The following is a 20,884-nucleotide window of genomic DNA, read 5'->3' as shown; positions in this document are numbered from 1 at the left end:
TCTTCACACAGAATATTTTGTAGTAAATAATTTGAAGCAATTAGTACACATACCCATGATCCTTTGAAGTAGGAAATGGAGGGGTGCCATTTGAAAAGCAAAACAACTGTGAACATCCCCTCAGTGTATATTTTATTTTCTCAAGCTTCAAAAACAGCATTGTATCCCAGTGATATTAAGGGGCATTTAGGAGAATTTATTTAGTTCAATTACAGGCCAGCAAGGACAAAAAACTATCATTTATTTTTGTGAAGGTTCAACCTTTTGATGTAACAGAGTGCCAGCAACAATCAGATATCTTCCATCCACAAGGAACTAGCTGTATCAGCAAGAGTCCCAACCACAGTAATCTAAGGGCACGTTTACTCTGAGTACAGTAGGCATGATAGACACTGGTCCAGAAGTGGTGGAGATGGGAACAGAAAAAGTTCATGTGGGTCAGGTGACATAGGAAGCCAGTTCATTCAACACATTCATTCAGCTCTGATTCAGCAAAATCCTGCACTGGGTCCCCCTCATTCACACAGTACATTTTAAAATTCTGCTTCTAACTTAGAGAGCCCTAAATGACCAAGCACCTGGTTATATTAGGAACCTTTTACAGGGATTCTATTTCATTAGAGACCTTTTACATGTTCCCACCAGGTCTCTGTGATCTGCTGACCAAGGTCTGCTGGCTGTTACACAAACACGGCTTTAAAACTGAAGGTGACAATGGCTTCACAGCAGTGGCTCCTTCACTTTGGAACTCCTCTTCCTTTCAGCTTGAGATCTGCAGAGGTAGTGATCTCTTTTAAAAAGCAGCTAGAAACACATCTTTTAAATCTTGCTTTTAGTTAGTTTTATTGGGTTTTTTTCTAGTGTTTTATTTTATTTTATTTATTTATTTTTTTATCTGTCCTGTCCAGCATCTCAGCATACAGAACAATCTGCGTGCCATATTTTTGCCAGACAGATTTGCTCTGTCAAGGGAGACATCTCATGTATATAGCTGCCCTTGATAATCTGAATATTTTTATTATGATAATTATTTTGTTTTATTTATTTATTTATTTATTTATTTTCCTTTTATCATTTTGCAATCATCGTCAGTCTTGATATGGCCGAGCTGGACCTGGCAGGTAAAGAGGAAAGAAAAGAGGAAATGAAAGGAGGAAAAAGAGAGAGAGAAAAGAAAGGCGTGTCTAAGCTGCTAAAGTTACAGTATTTGCAAAACAATATAAAGTACTGAAAAAATACAACAAGACATAAGTAGGATAGTGACAATATTCAAAAACAGACAAAAAAATGAAAAATAAAAGTAAAAAAAGTAAATGAATGAATAAAATAACAATTACAATACCAACCGTTATTAAACATACCTACAGAGAGTCATCAGCAACATTTAGTAGGAAGCAGATGGGAGGATGAGCGCATGTGGGCGTGCACGTGTGAGTGTTCAACCTGTGATCATGCAATCAAAGATCAGCTGAGTGCTTGTAGGGGAGCACGACCACGACCCGAGGTGTAGGGGAGGAAGCCAAGGCCCCCAGGGCCCGGCAAGCCCACCGCGCACAGAGCCCGGGCAGGCAAAGCAGAGAGAGCCTCCGTCCCCCGAGCCCAGAGCAGTGGAAGCCTCCAGGCAGGCGCCACGAGGCAGGGGCACCGGGTAGCACAGGGCGACGGCACGCCGGGTGCTGAAGCGCGGGCCGCACAGAGAGCCGGCAGCCCACAGGCCCCAGGACCACCCGTTCCCCCCGGCAGAGCCCCGGCCAAGACCCAGCGGGCCCCGCCCACCCAGAGCAAAACCATCGCGGGCCGGCGCCACCACAATACCAGGGGCGGGATCCCCAAGGACAAGGACACATCCGTAGACCCTCCCCCCAACAACCCCTCCCCACAACCCTCCCGCTGCTTCCTATCCCCCCTCTCCAGCACCCTCCCCATCCCTCTCCCTCCCAAGCCCTACTGTCCCCAACACTCCCACCCCCCCCCCCCCCTCCCAACCCCCCCCCCCCCCAGCGACAGCTGGAGCCGGAAGACAGCAGGTCCCAGACCTGAACTCTCCACATTCACACACCCACACACACACACTTATGCAGCCAACCAGAGACCCTGCCGCCCCCCCCCTCATGCGGCCCAGGCATCACCCAGGACAGAGGGCCCCCCGCAGCGCCCCGTCCCCAACCCCCAGGCCAGCACCAAGCCCGCCCCCCGTATCCCGAGTGCTCCCCACGAAGAGGGGGCATAGGCAGACCCCTGCCCCCCCCCCACCCGCCCGCCTCTGTGGTGTGTGCATGGGTGGGTCGTGGTTGTAGTGCAAGTACAAAAAGGGGCGGCCGTGGGGGGGTGGAACCAGCTGCTGCCAGACAGCCAGACCCCCCCTCCCCAGCATTCCCTTGTTTATGTGAGTGTGTGTGTGTGTGTGTGTGTGTGTGTGTTAAGTGTGTGTGCTGCTTGTGTAACTGTAATAGTGTCTAAGTTGTGAGTAAAATCGGGGGGAGAAAGACCCCGATGGGAGGGGATGGGCAAGGGCCACCGCTGTAGCTCCTGTCCCCCCCCCCCCCCCCCCCCCCCCATGGCCAAGGCGCCTGTCCCCTCCAAACCCTAAATGTATATTGGTGTCTATGTTGCAATTAAAACTTAGTGGGGCAGGTGGTCGCCGGGGTCCATCGGAAAATGCCCCTTAGGGTTCCCGGGACCACCGACTTCACCCCCCCACCGTGCCCTATATGCTGTATGTATGATGTTGGGTGGCGGAAGAGGAGGGGGGCATGGGGAGGGGCACAACCAGGGGAGAAGGACTCCTCCCCTGGGCGACCAACTCCTCAGCTGGCCGCAGTAGGTGCCCCCACCTCACCGGGACACCCCCAGGGCTGAAGGGCAAGTCCCAGCCCACCAGGTGGAGCAGGAGGCAGCACCCCGGTTGTCCCCCCATCCCTGGCGGCCCAGCGCCAACACTCCAGGGGCCGGAGAGTCCCCGGCCCCCACCCAGACATCCATCCAGGTCCGGGGCCCGGCGCCACCAGCAACGCCAAGACTGCTGCCGACGGGAGGAGCCCCTCCGCCATGGACCCTATTCCTACCCCCCCCCATTCCCAACCATCCCCCTCCCTCCCACGCCCCCCCCACCCCGTCCACCCCCTCCTCTGCTGCCACCCCCCTCCTACCCCGCCCCCCCCTCCCATGCCACCCTCCTTCCCCCACCTCCTACGCGCCCCCTGATAGATAGGTCTGCCTCCCATTTGGAAGTTGGCAAGGAATTTCAATCATCTATTTTTGACATCGACCTGTATATTTTTGAAAGTAACTTTGGGCTACGAAGTTCCATAAATTCTGCTACTGTGGGAGGAAGTTCCAAGTCTATTTGATGAAGGGGGAATTTCCTAAGTATAATGGATTTGAGTTGCTGATATTCTATAAATCTGCTACTATTAATTCCATATTGTGATGATAGAGTGTCAAAAGATTAAATTCTTCTGTTATGGATAATGTGCTCTAAATAATTAATTCCTTTATTAATCCATTGTTTAAAGTTGATCATATTTTTGTTTAGAAGAATGTCAGGGTTGTTCCAGATAGGTGTGAGTTTACATGGGATTATTGATGAATTGTTTCCTTTAAGAAATTCCCACCAAGCTGTCAGAGAGGCGCTAATGTTGACGCTTTTGAAGCAACTTTTTTACACTGAAGCTGAAGAATGGAAGATTAGAGATTTCCACATTGTCACAGAATGTTTGTTCTAAGTCTATCCATGGTTCATCTAATGGACTCGGTTTAAGCCATTTTAAGATATATTGCAGCCTATTTGCTAAGAAATAATGTTGAAAGTTAGGCAAGTCTAAGCCTCCCTGATCTTTAGGTTTTTGTAAGGTTTTTAAACTAATCCGGGGTGGTTTATTCTTCCAGAGAAATTGGGAAGTGTATGATTCTAGTGATTTGAACCAGGTGGAGGGAGGTTTCATAGGAATCTTGGAGAACAGGTTGTTGATTTTGGGTAGAACCATAATTTTTATTCGTAGCAACTCTCCTCATAAGTGAAATGGGGACTGACTTCCAGCGAGTGAGATCATCTTCTATTGTCTTAAGAAGGTTAGTGTAATTACATTTTATCAGTTCTGAGAGCCTGGGGGGAATATTTATGCCTAAGTATCTAATGTTACCTGATTGTAAATTAATGTTGGATGGATTTCGAAACCTACAGTTAATTGGTAGGACTGTGCTCTTAGACCAATTAATAGAGTAGTCAGATAGTGATGAGAATTTATTAATTAGTGAGATTGTTTCAGATAATGATGTTTGTGAGTTTTGGAGGAATAGTAAAATATCATCGGCATAAAGGCTTATTTTATGAATTATATTTTTGGACTGGATGCCCTTTATAATTTGATTCTGTCGAATTGCAGCAGCTAGTGGTTCAATAAATACAGCAAAAAGTGAGGGAGAGAGTGGACAACCTTTGAAGATTAAAACTTGGAGAGGTTTGATCGTTCGTCCTGACTCTCGCATTAGGGGAGCTGTAGAAGATTTTGATCCAGTCAAGAAAGGAAGGTCCAAAGCCAAATCTATTTAGAGTAGCTAGTAAGAATTTCCAATTCACTCTATCAAAAGCCTTCTCTGCATCCAGAGAAACTATAGTTGTTTCCAGGTTATTGACGGTAGAGTAATCTATTATATTGATTAGCCTGCGCATGTTAACAGAGGAATATCTGCCTTTTATAAAGCCTGTCTGATCAGGGTGTATAATGAGTGGAGTTACTTTCTCTAACCTTGCAGCTAAAGCTTTGCAGATTGTTTTAAGGTCTGCATTTATCAGTGATATGGGTCTGTAGCTAGATGGAAGTGTGGAGTCTTTGCCTGGTTTTAACAGTACAATTATGCTGGCAGAATTCATGTTTCGGGGTAAGTAGCCATTTTCCTTTATTTCTGTCACCATTTTGAAAAACGTAGGGGCCAGTGTTGTCCAGAATACTTGATAGAACTCTGCTGGGAAGCCATCCGGTCCTGGGGCTTTTTTACATGGCATATGTTTTCTAGTGTTTTATGATGTTATAAGTTTTTGTGTTTTATTGTCAAGCACTTTGTGATTTATATCTTGAAAGGTCCTATATAAATAAACATTTACTTACTTACTTTACTAACTTTATTTTTGGTTGCAGTTTATCTAAACCTGTCATCAGAAGCAGTGGGTGGAACTACTCTGGATGGATTAAAGCGTGTTGGTGAAAGAGTAATCTTCCCCTTCTTTTTGCTTGGACTCCCATTTTATTGTTTTTAATAAACTTGCTATATTTTACTTACCAGAACCTGGCCTGTTGACTGTCAGCTGCTGCTCAGAAAACTACTTATCTGTATAATCAAGGGCTTCTGGTGCACCCTGTTACACACCCATTCAGGAACAAACGCCATTTTTTCCCTCTGTGTCTTGACCCCTGGACCAACTATGCAGTTGCCAGGATGAAGATTATTTGCAATCTGTTTATAAATAAAAATATGAGTTTATTGACATATTGTCTTTTTAGTGTTTTTTCATTGAAAGGCCTGGGGTTCTTAACATAAGAGATAAAAGATGTAACAGTAAACAAAAAAAAACAAAAAAAAAAACTGATCAGGTCCAAAGTTGTTGAAGAGATTTGATGTGGAAAAATTTATATATTTGACACTTTTTAAACACATTTATGATGGGTACTGTTTTGGTACCTAACCTGAAAAGGTCAGTATTTTTTGGGGGTTTTTTTTGTTTGCCTTTTCTGTTAAAAAGTAAAAATTCCTAAAGATCAATGTTTTCATCAGTTATAGGCTATAATAACCTCATATCAAATATTCCAGTTTGCATTACATTTTTGGGAAAAAAAAATCATATTTAATATTTTTCTCATTGAAAAAAATCTGTCATTTTTGACAAAAACATTAAAAACATAAAACATTAAAACTGAAATATTAGTCTTTGGAGCCCAAGAAAGATTATCAGTTATCAGCAATGCTCCGTGTTGAGTCCAAGTCCGTGACGCGGGTCACACTCCCTGTTCAACTGCTGGGGGTGTGATGGTTGAGATGGTTGATAACATAGGCTTACCTTTCTCCCATAACCACAGTTTAAGAATGAATTCATAATGTGACTTATTTTAAAAGGGATAAAAAGTTTAAAAGAAGCAACAAGGTTTGTTACGAGTAGTAAAAACATTTCAGTTAAGAGTTAGATAAAGCTAAAAGATTAATTCTTTCATACATTGTTCATAAGAATTTTGTTACTTTGTTCAACCTAATCCATTATGCACGGGTGAGCGGCTAAAGAGACTTAAATCCTGTTGCTCTGGGATCGATTGGTTCATCCTACCACTAGGGGGATTGCACGCCGTTTCCTCATTGCAATAAACCCACCGCATGAGGGAAGCAGTAACAATCACTCCTGTGATTCTTTCTACCCTAATTCAGGGTTATAACATGGGCAACAGAAAGAGGCGGTTTCAGCCGGCTGCGCAATTAAACTAAGTGAACTCAAGCTGTGTCAGCCTCAGGTACTTAAGCTTCCCAGGCGCGCTGTCGCGTCAACGAAGCATCAGTCACTGTGTCAACCCATGTCGGATTCAGACCACTATAGGGTAAAGACCTGCGAGTCTACCTGCGCGAGTCCACCGAGCAAAGGCACAAGCAGCCGCAGCTAAGCTCATATTACCATGTCTTACCAACCCATCCCCGTCCGATATAGGTACCAGACCAAGGCGTGTGTCCCACAGACAACGCAATCCTCTAAACCTCTCACGACCAATGCCTTGCACCCTATCCACATGCTCTGTCACCTTCGGTCTTTGGAACTGTCAGTCCGCAGTTAACAAAACAGAATTCATCAGTTCTCTGATGTCAGTCTCAGACGTTCAGGTCCTGGTCCTGACTGAGACCTGGATCCGTCCAGAAAACACAGCGACTCCTGCTGTCCTCTCCCTTAATGCAGATTTCACCCAGACACCTCGCTCTGCTGGACGAGGAGGTGGAACGGGCGTCCTGCTTCCTAAAGAATGGAACTTTACCTCTCTGAGTCCCATGGCTTCCTATTTGGCACTTGAATATCATGAAATAAAGGTTTCAGCACCTACCAATACATACATTCTGGTCATATATGGCCCTCCAGGAGGCAATATGAACGACTTTATCTCTGAGATGGCCATGTTACTCTCTGACATACCTGATGATTGACACTGCTGGTTGTCATGGAGACTTAAATATTCACACTGGCAAAACTCAGGCCGCACAACTGTCTGATGAGGTTAACTCTACTCTCCCCTCAGATTCACACTCCTCCTTCCTGTCTGTTATTGAGGCTACAGAAACACTCTGCTCCTCTCTGGCCAAACTCTGTCCTCTGCTGTCTAAACCAGCCAGACAGAACCCACCCAGTCCATGGCTCACTGAGGTCCTAAGACGTCACAGAGCAGGTCTCAGGCCAGCAGAAAGAAAGTGGAGCAAATCCAATAAACTCACTGACTTGTCAGAGTACCGACTTCAGCTCTCACTCTTCACATCCAGCCTAAAGGCTGCCAAGATAGACTTCTATCAGAACCAGATCCACAATGCTCCTAACACTCGACAGCAATTCATGGCCTTTAAATCTCTCTCCTCTCTCCACCTCCTGCTCAGCCTCCCGCCATGCTGACCCCAGAAGTGTTTGCATTCTGTTTTACCTAAAAGGTTGCTACCATCAGTAATCAGTTCTCTGAGCCTGACCAGCTCAGTCCACCACATCCAGCTAGTGGTGATTCATTTTGCTCCTTCTGCACTCTGAATGAGAATGAAGTCCTAAAGCTTCTACAGAACTCTAAACCCACTACCTGTGCACTTGGTCCGGTCCCTACCGACATCCTGCAGAGCATTTCTCCTACGATCAAGCTGCAGTGACCCATATTATCATCTCCTCTCTGGAATCCGCTGTCTTTCCCTCTGTCTTCCAGCAAGCTCGGGTCACCCCGCTGCTGAAGAAACCCACACTCAACCCAGTCCAGGTTGGAAACTACGGGCCGGTCTCACTGGTGCCGTTCTTATCTAAACTACTAGAGCGTTCAGTCTTCAGCCAAATCTCACAGTTCCTCCATGATGAAAACCTTTTTGAGCCATATCAGTCTGGCTTTAGGCAAAGCCATTCCACTGAAACTGCTCTCCTGTCTGTTACCGATTCCCTCCAGCTTGCCACATCCACTGGTCAAACCTCGGTCCTGATACTTCTGGACCTGTCTGCTGCTTTTGACACATTCTCCTATCCACTCTCGCTGAGCTCGGCATCTCTGGATCTGTCCTCTCCTGCTTCGTGTCCTACCTCTCAGGAAGCTCCTTCAGAGTATCCTGACGAGGAGAAGTGTCCAGATCACATGCAGGGGTGTTGTGATCCTGTTCCCTGGTGGGCGTGTCTGGCATCCTGGCACCTGGATCAGCACCTGATCGGCATCTTGGCAATCAGCAGCAGCACTACTTAAGATCTGCCCAGCCTGCTGTTCATCGCCAGACAGTTGAACGCCTTTGGTACAACTCTCGGCCTGAAGGATTCTTCCCAGTGTGATTTCCTGATCGTTAACCTGTGTGTTTTTTCCCCGTCAGAGATCCTGCCTGCATGCCCGATTGCTGCCCTACCGCTTGCCTGCCTGCCTGCCTGCCCGCCTGCCTGCCCCCCTGCCTGCCCGCCTCTCTGTCCGCCAGGTTTACCTCCCCGCTTGTCTGCCTGCCGACTAACCTATCTTCCGCATCCACCTGGGAAAGAAACCGAAATCAGAAGGAAGCAAATAAAGCATTGTTTGAAACTCCAAGCCGAGTCCGCATATGAATCCCCCGCACTTGACGTCAACCTAACAGAACTATCTGGCCACAAATGGATTCAGCGGACTCAAACCCGGAAGTCGCCTCGGACCCACTACAACAAGCCCTCTCAGGTCTGAATGCTCGCCTCGCTCGACATGAGCAGTTGATGATGACTCTGGATCATAATTACCAAACCATACTCTCTCAGCTGGCCCAACTTACCACACATGTCGCTGGATTGATCCCTTCTGCACCTTCCCAGCTGCCGGATCCCGACGCCCCCGCGCTTCAACCCGGTCGAGCAGTCACAGTAAGAGAGACACACATCCCAGATCCCAAGCCCTACGCTGGGGATTTGGGAAAATGTAGGGGATTCCTCCTCCAATGCTCCATTGTTTTTGACCAGAAGCCACTCACCTATGCTAACGATAGATCCAAGGTTTCATATATAATTGGACTGCTGGAAGGAAAGGCACTGGCGTGGGCGGAAGCGGCATATGAACAGCAGGATTTTAGACACTCATCCTATTCCTCATTTGTCGAGGAGATGAAAAAAGTTTTTGATCACCCAGTAAGGGGCGGAGAATCAGTCAAGCGTCTCCTTAATCTCCGTCAGGGAGATCGGTGTGTAGCGGACTTTGCGATTGATTTCAGGACAGCAGCTGCTGATTCAGGCTGGAACAACGTGGCTCTCCGAGACATCTTCGCCAACGGGTTAAGCAGTCGGCTAAAGGATGAGTTGGCAACCCGAGACACACCGGGCTCGCTGGACGAACTAATTTCTCTTGCCATACGAATAGATAACCGGCTACGGGAGAGGGATAGGGAACGGCGATCCAGATCCAGCCAAGACTCGGGCACTCTCTCGGGATCGAACTCCTCCCCTCTGTCTCACACTACCCCGCCTACGGAGGAGCCCATGCAACTGGGCAGGGCTCACCTCTCCCCAGAGGAGCGGCAGAGGAGAAGGGACTCTGGAGATTGCTATTACTGCGGAAGATCTGGACACCGGATATCTCTATGTCCCAACCGGGCAAAAGACCAGGGTCGTCAGTAGCGGCGGGAGTACTGACGACCACATCATCCAATGAGATCCCCCACACCAAGACACTTATCCCCGCAACCTTGTTCGTAGATAAGACCCCCCATTCTGTTGAGGCCTTAGTGGATTCTGGAGCTGAGGCCAATTTTCTGGACGAGACTTTGGCCACCACTCTTGGGTTATGTCTGGAGGCTCTTTCTTCCCCTGTATCAGCACAGGCTCTGGATGGTAGCCATCTTTAGTCCATAACCCGACAGTCCATCCCCGTTAGACTGATAGTCTCTGGCAACCACCAGGAATACATACCTTTCTTCATTGTTGAATCACCTAAGTCTCCACTGGTCTTGGGTCACCCCTGGCTGTCATTACATAACCCGCACCTAGATTGGCGGACTGGGAGAATTATCAATTGGAGCTCCTTTTGTCATGCCACCTGTCTTCTGTCGGCTATTCCCTCGACCTCATCCGTTTCTGGTCTTCAACCCGTTGCCCCAGACCTGTCTGCAGTACCGACAGTATATAACGATTTAATGGAGGTTTTCAGCAAGGACAAGGCCTTAGCTTTGCCACCTCATCGACCTTACGATTGCACCATTGATTTGCTCCCAGGTGCCCCGCTGCCTACCAGCCGACTGTACAACATATCCCGACCTGAGATGGAGGCTTTGGAGGGGTACATCTCAGATTCCCTAGCAGCTGGATTAATTAAGCCCTCTTCTTCACCCCTAGGAGCTGGATTCTTCTTTATCTCCAAGAAGGATGGCTCACTTAGACCTTGTATTGACTACCGGGGCTTAAATGCAATCACAGTTAAAAACAAGTACCCTTTACCCCTACTGGAGTCAGTTTTCAATTCCCTTCATGGCTCCACAATCTTCACGAAGCTCGACCTTCGCAACGCATACCACTTGGTCAGGATAAAAGAGGGAGACGAATGGAAAACAGCGTTTAGGACACCCTTGGGCCATTTTGAGTACCGTGTTATGCCGTTTGGACTATGTAATGCTCCTGCCGTGTTTCAGGCCCTGGTTAATGACGTGTTACGAGATCTCCTTAACCGCTTCGTCTTTGTCTATTTAGACGACATCCTCATTTTCTCCCAGAACGAGTCTGAGCACATCCAACACGTCCGACTGGTCCTACAGAGACTCTTGGAGAACCGCTTATTTGTCAAGGCTGAGAAATGTGAGTTTCATAAGAGTACTGTATCGTTCCTCGGCTACATCTTTGAGACTGGGCAAGTCCGAGCTGACCCGGAGAAGGTCAAGGCGGTGGTAGATTGGCCTACCCCCACCTCTGTGAAAGAACTGCAACGCTTCCTGGGATTTGCTAATTTTTACCGCCGTTTCATCCGTAACTATAGCCAGATTGCAGCCCCTCTCACTCGTCTTACCTCTCCATCAATTCCCTTTACCTGGTCTGAACCTGCAGATCAGGCTTTCCGTAGACTGAAGGATCTATTCACCACAGCCCCTGTTCTCCTCCACCCTGATCCCAGTCGTCAATTTGTGGTTGAGGTCGATGCCTCAGACAAAGGAGTTAGAGCTGTGCTGTCTCAGCGATCATCTAGGACTCAGAAACTCCATCCCTGTGCTTATTTCTCTCGACGCCTCACCCCAGCTGAACAAAATTACCACGTCGGTGATCGCGAGCTCCTAGCCATTAAATGGGCTCTCGAACAGTGGCGTCACTGGCTGGAGGGATCTAGGGAGCCATTCCTCATTTGGACAGACCATAAGAACTTGGAATACCTGCAGTCAGCCAAACAGCTAAATCCCCGTCAAGCCCGTTGGTCCCTTTTCTTTAACCGCTTCAACTTCACCTTGTCGTACCGACCTGGGTCCAAGAACCAGAAGCCAGACTCCCTTTCCCGCCAGTTCACTTCAGGATCCACTTCCTCCACGGACCCAATCCTGCCTGCTACCCGCATTGTTGCCGCAGTTACCTGGGAAGTAGAGGATAGGGTCCTCACAGCCCAGCAACAGCAACCTGACCCAGGTACAGGTCCTCCTAACCGCCTATTTGTTCCAGATGCCGTCCGTTCCTTGGTCCTCCAGTGGGGTCACTCGTCCCGTCTGGCTTGCCATCCTGGATCCACACGCACCCTATCCCTCATTAGGCGTAGGTTTTGGTGGCCCACAATGGAGAAGGATGCTCGGGAGTATGTAGCTGCCTGCACCACCTGTGCCCGGAGTAAGGCCTCTCATAGACCGCCAGCCGGTCTTCTACGACCCCTGCCTGTTCCCAGCCGGCCATGGTCCCACATTGCCCTGGACTTTGTCACCGGCCTACCCGTCTCCAAAGGTAAAGATACAATCTTAACCATTGTTGACCGCTTTTCCAAGGCCGTGCATTTTGTCGCACTCCCCAAACTTCCCTCGGCCAAGGAGACGGCTGACCTACTGGTTCATCACGTTTTTCGGCTCCACGGACTGCCCGCCGACATCGTGTCTGACAGAGGGCCCCAATTCACGTCCCAGGTATGGCGAGCCTTTTGTCAGTCAATTGGAGCCACTCTGAGTCTGTCATCAGGATTTCACCCCCAAACCAATGGTCAGGCTGAAAGGACGAATCAAGACTTGGAGACTGCCCTCCGGTGTGTGGCAGAAACTAACCCATCCTCTTGGAGTGAACATCTGGACTGGGTTGAGTATGCGCACAATTCTCTCACCTCCTCAGCCTCTGGATTGTCCCCTTTTGAATGCTCCCTAGGGTACCAGCCGCCACTATTCCCCGCCCAGGAGGATGAGGTTTCTGTGCCTTCTGTCCAGCTTCACATCCGCCGCTGTCGACGGGTTTGGCAGAAGGCTCGGGCTGCGCTTCTCCGAACTGGGGAACAGAATCGGCGCCAGGCGGATCGTCACCGGACTCCTGCGCCCGGTTATTCCCCTGGTCAGAAGGTTTGGCTCTCATCCAGGAACATTCCTTTGCGGACCGATGCCACGAAACTGACTCCTCGTTACTTGGGCCCCTTTGAAATTCAACAGATCATTAACCCTACTGTGGTTCGACTTAAGCTCCCCCGATCCATGCGGGTTCATCCCTCCTTCCACGTCTCCCAACTTAAACCTGTTTCATCCAGTCCTCTGGTCCCTCCTTCCAGGCCCCCTCCTCCCGCCCGGCTTGTGGCTGGTCGCCCGGCCTACACGGTCCGACGTCTCCTGGATGTGCGCCGTCGTGGTCGGGGCCTACAATTCCTGGTTGACTGGGAAGGGTATGGTCCTGAGGAGCGTGCCTGGGTCCCTCGCTCGTTCATTTTGGATGCCTCCCTGGTTCGTGACTTTCGCCGGGCTCATCCTGACCGGTTTCAGTTGCCTGGTGGCTCCCGTTGAGGGGGGGGGGGGTACTGTTGTGATCCTGTTCCCTGGTGGGCGTGTCTGGCATCCTGGCACCTGGATCAGCACCTGATCGGCATCTTGGCAATCAGCAGCAGCACTACTTAAGATCTGCCCAGCCTGCTGTTCATCGCCAGATAGTTGAACGCCTTTGGTACAACTCTCAGCCTGAAGGATTCTTCCCAGTGTGATTTCCTGATCGTTAACCTGTGTGTTTTTTCCCCGTCAGAGATCCTGCCTGCATGCCCGATTGCTGCCCTACCGCTTGCCTGCCTGCCCGCCTGCCTGCCCGCCTCTCTGTCCGCCAGGTTTACCTCCCCGCTTGTCTGCCTGCCGACTAACCTATCTTCCGCATCCACCTGGGAAAGAAACCGAAATCAGAAGGAAGCAAATAAAGCATTGTTTGAAACTCCAAGCCGAGTCCGCATATGAATCCCCCGCACTTGACGTCAACCTAACACGGGGTGTCTCAAGGGTTGGTGCTTGGCCCTCTTCTCTTTTCACTATACACCTCCTCACTTGGTGGGAGGAGGTGTATAGTGAGAAGAGGAGAAAACTGAAACTGAAAACTCAACCTGAGAAACTGAACCAGAACAAGGCTGCAGGTCCAGATGGTGTCAGTCCCAGAGTTCTCAAGACCTGCTCAGAACAACTATGTCTGATTCTCCAGCACCTTTTCAACACCAGTCTGAGACAAAATAGAGTCCCAGTGCTGTGGAAAACATCCTGCCTTGTTCCAGTGCCTAAAAAAACACAACCAGCTGAACCAAGTGACTACAGACCAGTTGCCCTGACATCTCACATCATGAAAGTCCTGGAGAGACTCTTACTGGCTCACCTCAACAAGCAAGTAAACACCTTTCAGCACCCATTCCAGTTTGCATATCGTAATGGACTTGGGGTTGAAGATGCCATCATATACCTGCTCCAGAGAGCACACTCTCATCTGGACCATTCAGGCAGCACTCTGAGGGTCATGTTCTTTCATTTCTCAGTGCTTTTAATACCATTCAGCCTGCTTTGTTATGTGAGAAGCTCCATAAATTCCAGGTGGATACCTCCACAACCACCTGGATCTATGACTACCTCACAAACAGACCCCAGTTTGTGAGACTGAAAGGTTGTGTGTCTGAGATGGAGGTCAGCAGCACTGGTGCACCACAAGGAACTGTACTCTGGCCATTCCTCTTCACTCTGTACACCTCAGACTTCCAGTACAACTCTGAGTCCTGTCATCTGCAGAAATACTCTGATGACTCTGCAGTTGTGGGGTGTATCAGGGATGGACAAGAAGCAGAGTACAGAGAACTGGTCAGTCAGTTTGTTAAATGGTGCGGTGACAATCATCTCATATTAAATAGCAGCAAAACAAAAGAGATGATTGTTGACTTCAGGAGGAAGAAGAATAAACAAAGCACTGTTTCCATCCTGGGAGAGGAGGTGGAGGTGGTGGAGGAATACAAGTATCTTGGAGTTCAGCTGGACAACAAACTGGACTGGAAATGCAACACTGACTACATCTACAAGAAAGGTCAGAGCAGACTGTACTTCTTAAGGAAGCTGAGATGGTTTAACGTCTGCACCAAGATGTTGCATATCTTCTATAAGTCTGTTGTGGAGAGTGCAGTCAGCTTTGCAGCATCTGCTGGGGTAGTAGCATCAGAACCAGAGACTTGAAGAGAATCAACAAACTGATCCAGAAAGCTGCTTCTGTGCAGCAGCCATCAGCCTCCGGAACAAGACCTCCTCTAGTTATTATTATTATATACTACAATATTTCCCTTTGGGGATTAATAAAGTATTTTTATTTCATTTCATTTCATTTCATGGTGGATGACCAGTTGACCTTTAAGGTGCATGTTGCCTCGGTTGCCCGTACCTGTCGATATGCTCTCTACAACATCAAGAGAATCAGACCATACCTGACAGAACACACGACTCAGCTTCTGGTTCAGGCTCTGGTCATCTCACGCATCAATTACTGAAGTTCCCTACTGGCAGGTCTGCCTGCGTACTGGTTAAACCTCTGCAGATGATCCAGACCACTGCAGTGTGTCTGGTTTTCGAACAACCCAAATGAGCTCACGTCACTCGGCTGCTAATCGCTCTTCACTGGCTTCCGCTTGCAGTACACATCAAATTTAAAGCTTAGCTTATGGCTTAAAAAACAATAACTGAAACGGCTCCCGTCTACCTTCACTCCCTAATCCAGACCTACACTCCCTCTCCACAGCTACGTTCCACCAGTGAAAGACGCCTCGTGTTACCACCAATACGTGGGACTAAACCACCAGCCAGACTCTTTTCCTCTGTTGTTCCACGATGGTGGAATGATCTCCCAAACTCTGTCCGCTCTGCAGAGTCCCTGTCTACTTTTAAGAGCAAGCTGAAGACTCAGCTCTTCAAGGAGAACTTCGACACTTAGTTTAGCTGTATTTGTTGGAAAGTTGGAGAACTCAGCCCAGTTCTTTGCAACAAACTTTATGGTATTAATTCTTTGTATTATAACATAGGTGGTATTATGGGGTGGGAAGGGAGTAAACAAAAAAAAAAAAAAACCCCAAAAAAACAACAAAAGAAGAAGAAGAAGAAATTTTATTTATATAGCACCTTTCACAGAAATAAAATCACAAAGTGCTTCACAGAGTGCAAAGGGGAACAGCAACAACACAAAAATAAACAAATGTACATTTGAAAAATCTGTATCAGAAGACAGTCAACTAAAAGCTTGTCTAAATAAATACGTCTTCAGCTGCTTTTTGAAAGAATCTACAGTTTCAATTTCACGGAGGGAAAAAGGCAGGGCATTCCACAGTTTTGGAGCAACTGCCTGAAAGGACAAATCACCTCTGGTTTTAAAGCGGGTCTTTGGGACCATGAGGAGGTTTTGGCCCGAGGACCGAAGGGACCGACTGGAGCTGTAGGGTTCAGCAACTCAGAGATGTACGAGGGGGCCTGGCGATGCAAAGCTCTGAACGTCAAGACCAAAATTTTAAAATCAATTCGGAATTTAATGGGGAGCCAGTGCAGAGAGTGTAAAATTGGAGTAATGTGTGCGCGCCTACAAGATCCTGTTAAAAGCCTCGCAGCAGCATTTAGAACCAACTGAAGACGATTTAAAGCAGATTTGTTAAAACAAGTAAAAAGGGAATTACAATAGTCCAAGCGTGACGAAATAAAAGCATGAATCACCAATTCAACATCAGACCTTGATAAAATTGGCCTCAGCTTTGCGATGTTTCTCAAATGATAAAAACAGTTTTTTACCAAGAGTCTGGAATGGCTGTCAAGGGACAATGATTGATCAAACCAAACTCCAAGATTTCTTATGCTTGGCTGAACTGATGAAGCAAGAGAACCAAGATGGCCAGCAATTAAAGGAATTTTCTGCTCTGGGGCAATGATTAAAGTTTCAGTCTTTTGAGGATTTAGCTGAAGACAATTTTCCGTCAGCCACATCTTTACACTTGACAGACAATCCATCAACTCTGAAAGTGTATGCAACTCTGATTCCTTGAATGAAAAGTACAATTGGATATCATCAGCATAAAGATGATAGGACACATTTTTAAAAAGGCTGATGATTTTCTTCAGAGGGCTGATGTACAACAGAAACAAAATTGGGCCTAAAACCGACCCCTGAGGAACACCATACAGCAAAGGAGTAGCTTCAGACATAAAGTTATTCAAACACACAGAGAATGTCCTATCAGTCAAATAGGAGGACAGCCACTTAAGGACAGTTCCAGAGATGCCAAACTCTTTGTTCAGTCTCTGAAGCAACAAGATGTGATCTACAGTATCGAATGCTGCAGACAAATCTAAAAGAATCAAAATAGAATATTCACCAGAGTCTGCAGCCATTCGGATGTCACTGGACACTTTAAGTAGGGCAGTCTCAGTAGAGTGCATCTTACGAAAGCCAGATTGAAATTTGTCCAACATGTCATTGGTGTATAGAAAAGTGGTCAGCTGCTCAGCCACCACCTTCTCCACAACTTTTGAAAGGAAGGGTAATTTAGATATGGGCCTAAAATTACCAGGCTCTGCAGGGTCCAAGTTGTGCTTTTTTAAAATGGGACTTATCACTGCCTGTTTAAAAAAGTTTGGAACAGACCCAGTGGAAAGTGAAATATTGATCAGTTCAACAACATGTGGGACAACAAGGTCAGTTACCTTATAAAACAAAGATGTTGGAATGACATCAAAAGGACAAGAAGAAGGTTTCATTTTCCCCAGCAATGCCAAAATGTCTACATGTGTCACATTAGAAAACACAGACCAAGAACAGACAGAAGAAGAGACACAAGCAGTGGTGACATCAGGCCTGTAGGAAGAACCTGCGTCCAACTGGACAGTCCACTAGCACCTTCCTACGATGTTCTCTACTGTTTGATTTTGTGCTTGTGTTGTTTTCTCTCGTATGTAAGTCGCTTTGGATAAAAGCGTCTGCTAAATGACTGTAGAATAGAATAGAATAGAATGCTAAAAACTTATGACAGACTCAGACCCAAACTTCACCATCACATTAAGACAGTTGTGAAGTCACTTTTTATCAACTAAAGAACATATTGGGTACGTTTACATAATGTTTTCTTTAAATTCGGAATTAATAATTCGGAATTATATAATTCGGAATTAACATATTCTCCTACAAGTTTACATGAAAATAATAATTTTGAATGCAGGTTTACATGAAACATGTCCTTAATTCCTCTTTAGAGCGGTGGATTGGGAAAGGTTCTGTTTGGATAAATACGTGACGTATGAAAAATACAAAGTTCGCTCCCTGCTTTTCATCTCTTCAGTCGTAAATTGTAAAAACTACATAGTAAGTAGCAGTTTCACTGCTATTTTTATTGTAAATGTGAAGTAGCAGCTCAACACAAGCATACTACTTCACTTTCTGCAGCAACTGAGAAGGAGAAGAAAGACAGACCAACGAACACGGGAGGCAAAACAACATGCATCAACGGGACAGGACAAGGTAACGAGCATGCACAGAACGACCGGAATTAACTTTGAGCAGAATGAAGGTTTACATGACAGAGGAATTAAATAGTTCGGAGTTAAAATGCGAATAAACCAGCCGCTTACATCGGAATTAAGTTTAAGTGAAGAGAAATTTGCATTAGGAATTAAGTGTACATGGTCATTTTTCATAACTTTAAAGTGGAACTTTTATTTGGAATTAAACAGGAATTAAAACTTTCATGTAAACGTAGCAAATGAGGTTTAAAGTGGAATTATTCTGTGCATTTCAGGCTGATTTATTTTTATTTCTGAGCCCAGAAGGGCTGGGATTGATGGAGTTATTGTCACAAATGGCTTTATTTACTTCAGACCGACCCTCTCCGTAGGCTGTCAGATCAGCCTGCGGGCAAAACGAGTGGATTGAGACTCTTCCGCATTAAGCCCCGCCTCCCGCCACTGCACTACATCGGGAGCGCGCACCGCACCTGCTTTCACCGTCATTGTAACATCTCATAAACAGAAGGATTAGGCTCATATGAACTCAATAAGAAAACAAACTACAATGTCAACACATAGCATCCAGCCCTACATGTTGGAACCTGAATCAGAGCCTGAAAACGAAGTGGAAAACAGCAACCCACAGCAACGAATGCAGCAGGATGTCTCTCTTTGGTAAACTCACCAGCCATCGTTGGAAATAACTTTATCCCACGTTTTCCACCCGCCTGATGTATTTACATGCCCTTGTTAACCAGTAGAAGGTAACCAATCACCCAACCTTATCCCCCGGGACGTCACAAGGATTTCCACGTAGAAAAAAACTCTCTAAAACGACGCTTTTTTCGTCGCCATGGAAACCGAAGGAGAACATGCTGGAACTCAAACTCAAACTCAAACATGCGTTTAGGTGATAAAAAACTGTGTCGTTCACATGTCTGATGAGGATTCAACACTGTAACACTGGAGAAAGCTCAGAAAACTCCAAATACCAGAATAGCACCCCTTTAAAGGAATGATGACAGCATATATAAAATATAAAAGTTAATAAAAATTTGTCAATACGTTTATCTTTAGTAGACTAGACAACTGTAACACTGTCCTTACAGGTATCCCAAAAGTACACAATATATTGAAATGTAGTGTATTTTTAATAAAAGCTTCAAATAGATTATGATCAAAACTGGCATCAAATGGTATTAAATTTTAATTGATATTACAAGAGAATCATTTCATTAAGAAAAATTAAAAAGTGCTGAACTGATTATTCTTTAATATTTTATTGCCGTTCAAAGTTCAAACTACGAATCTTGTAGTTAAGTTTTTAACTGGGCATGAGATTTAAAAAATGTGGGTTTGATATGACCAGATGGACATTTGTCCTAATAAGTGAGGATAACAGTGACATCAAATAACAAAACTGACAAATCATTAAAGGGTTAAAATCCTAATAGCCGTAGGATAGTTTTGTGCTGGGCTGGAGTTTTTCTAAGACATGTATCCAGAAAACAGCAGAAAAAACATTTAACTTTATATCAGTTCTTCAGAAGTGGACATTTTTGTCTGTAATGAATTTAGAGGGTAGTAAGTTAAACTGAGAGTAAGTAGCAACGATCTAAGCCTGTTACATCCTCCATGAGAACAGATAAGTTTTTTCTTATTCTCAAAGCTGCATGAACAAAATTACGTCATTTTGTTTTTATGAAATGAAATGAAAAATACTTTATTAATACCCAAAGTGAAATTCTAATCCTCTAAGAGCATCTTCAGCTTCAGCAGACCAGATTTTGATAGTCTTTGTGATGACTGGTTGCTGCTGAACGATGGGCTTGTAGGTGGAGGTGAGAAGAACCAGATTATGGTCAGATCTTCCTAAAGGAGGCAGGGCAGAACAACTGTATCCATTATTCATATTTGCATAAAATAAGTCCAACATCTTATTTTCTCTGGTGGAGCAGCTGACAAACTGCTGGAATGTTGGTAGAGTTGCAGAGAGGGAGACGTTGTTGAAGTCTCCGGAGATCGCCATGAATGAGTTTGGATGCTGTGTTTGTAGCCGAGCAACGACGGAGCTGATGACGTCACAGGCTGTGTCTGGTGCGGTACCAGGTATTATATAAACCGCTACCAGAATAACACAGGTAAACTCTCTGGGTAAATAATATGGACGGAAGCTCACAGCTAACAGTTCCATGTCCCTTGTGCATATCTTCTTCTTGACAGTAACATGTCCAGGATGACACCAACGCTGGTTAACCAGCACTGCAATTCCACCACCCTTTAGCTTTCCGCTGTGTTGTCTACTGCGGTCTGCACGGACCGTTTTAAAGCCCGGTACAGACACATTACAGTCAGGGATGTGTTCATGCAGCCATGTCTCGCTGAAGCACATAATACTGCACTCTCTGTATTCTTTCTGAGACCTTGTTAGCATCTCAAGCTCATCCGTTTTGTTAGCTAGCGATCTCACGTTACCCGTTAACAGTTGGAAGAACTGGTTTAAATCTCCATGGTTTTCTTTTCTGCCTCACTCCCGCTCTCCATCCTCTTCTTTTTCTTTTAAACTCCATCGGGATTTGATGTGTTGTTTTCTCTAATAATCCTGATTTGGGAGAGGTTAATCAGTTGATCCTGATTGTAAACAAGTCTTTTGTTGCCATGGAGACTCATCATAACAAGCCTTGAAAGAGCAAAAATATGCAGAAAAATCTTCCTTGCAGCACACCCTCCGAACCGGCATGAAATCCTCAGAAAAAATAGACCTAATTTGAGC

General features: G+C 46.3%; 1 protein-coding gene across 1 annotated transcript in view; it reads right to left on the bottom strand.

The window, feature by feature from the left end:
• The window catches only part of LOC306767093 (gamma-aminobutyric acid receptor subunit rho-1-like), a gene marked incomplete at its 3' end in the record, with an annotated part of 63,813 nt that overhangs the window by 1,516 nt on the left and 41,413 nt on the right, over positions 1-20,884 (bottom strand). The window lies entirely within an intron of this gene.

Source organism: Telmatherina bonti (assembly GCF_933228915.1).
Source record: "Telmatherina bonti genome assembly, chromosome: 16".
Classification (NCBI taxonomy): domain Eukaryota; kingdom Metazoa; phylum Chordata; class Actinopteri; order Atheriniformes; family Telmatherinidae; genus Telmatherina; species Telmatherina bonti.
This window is presented reverse-complemented; position numbering and strand designations above follow the sequence as displayed.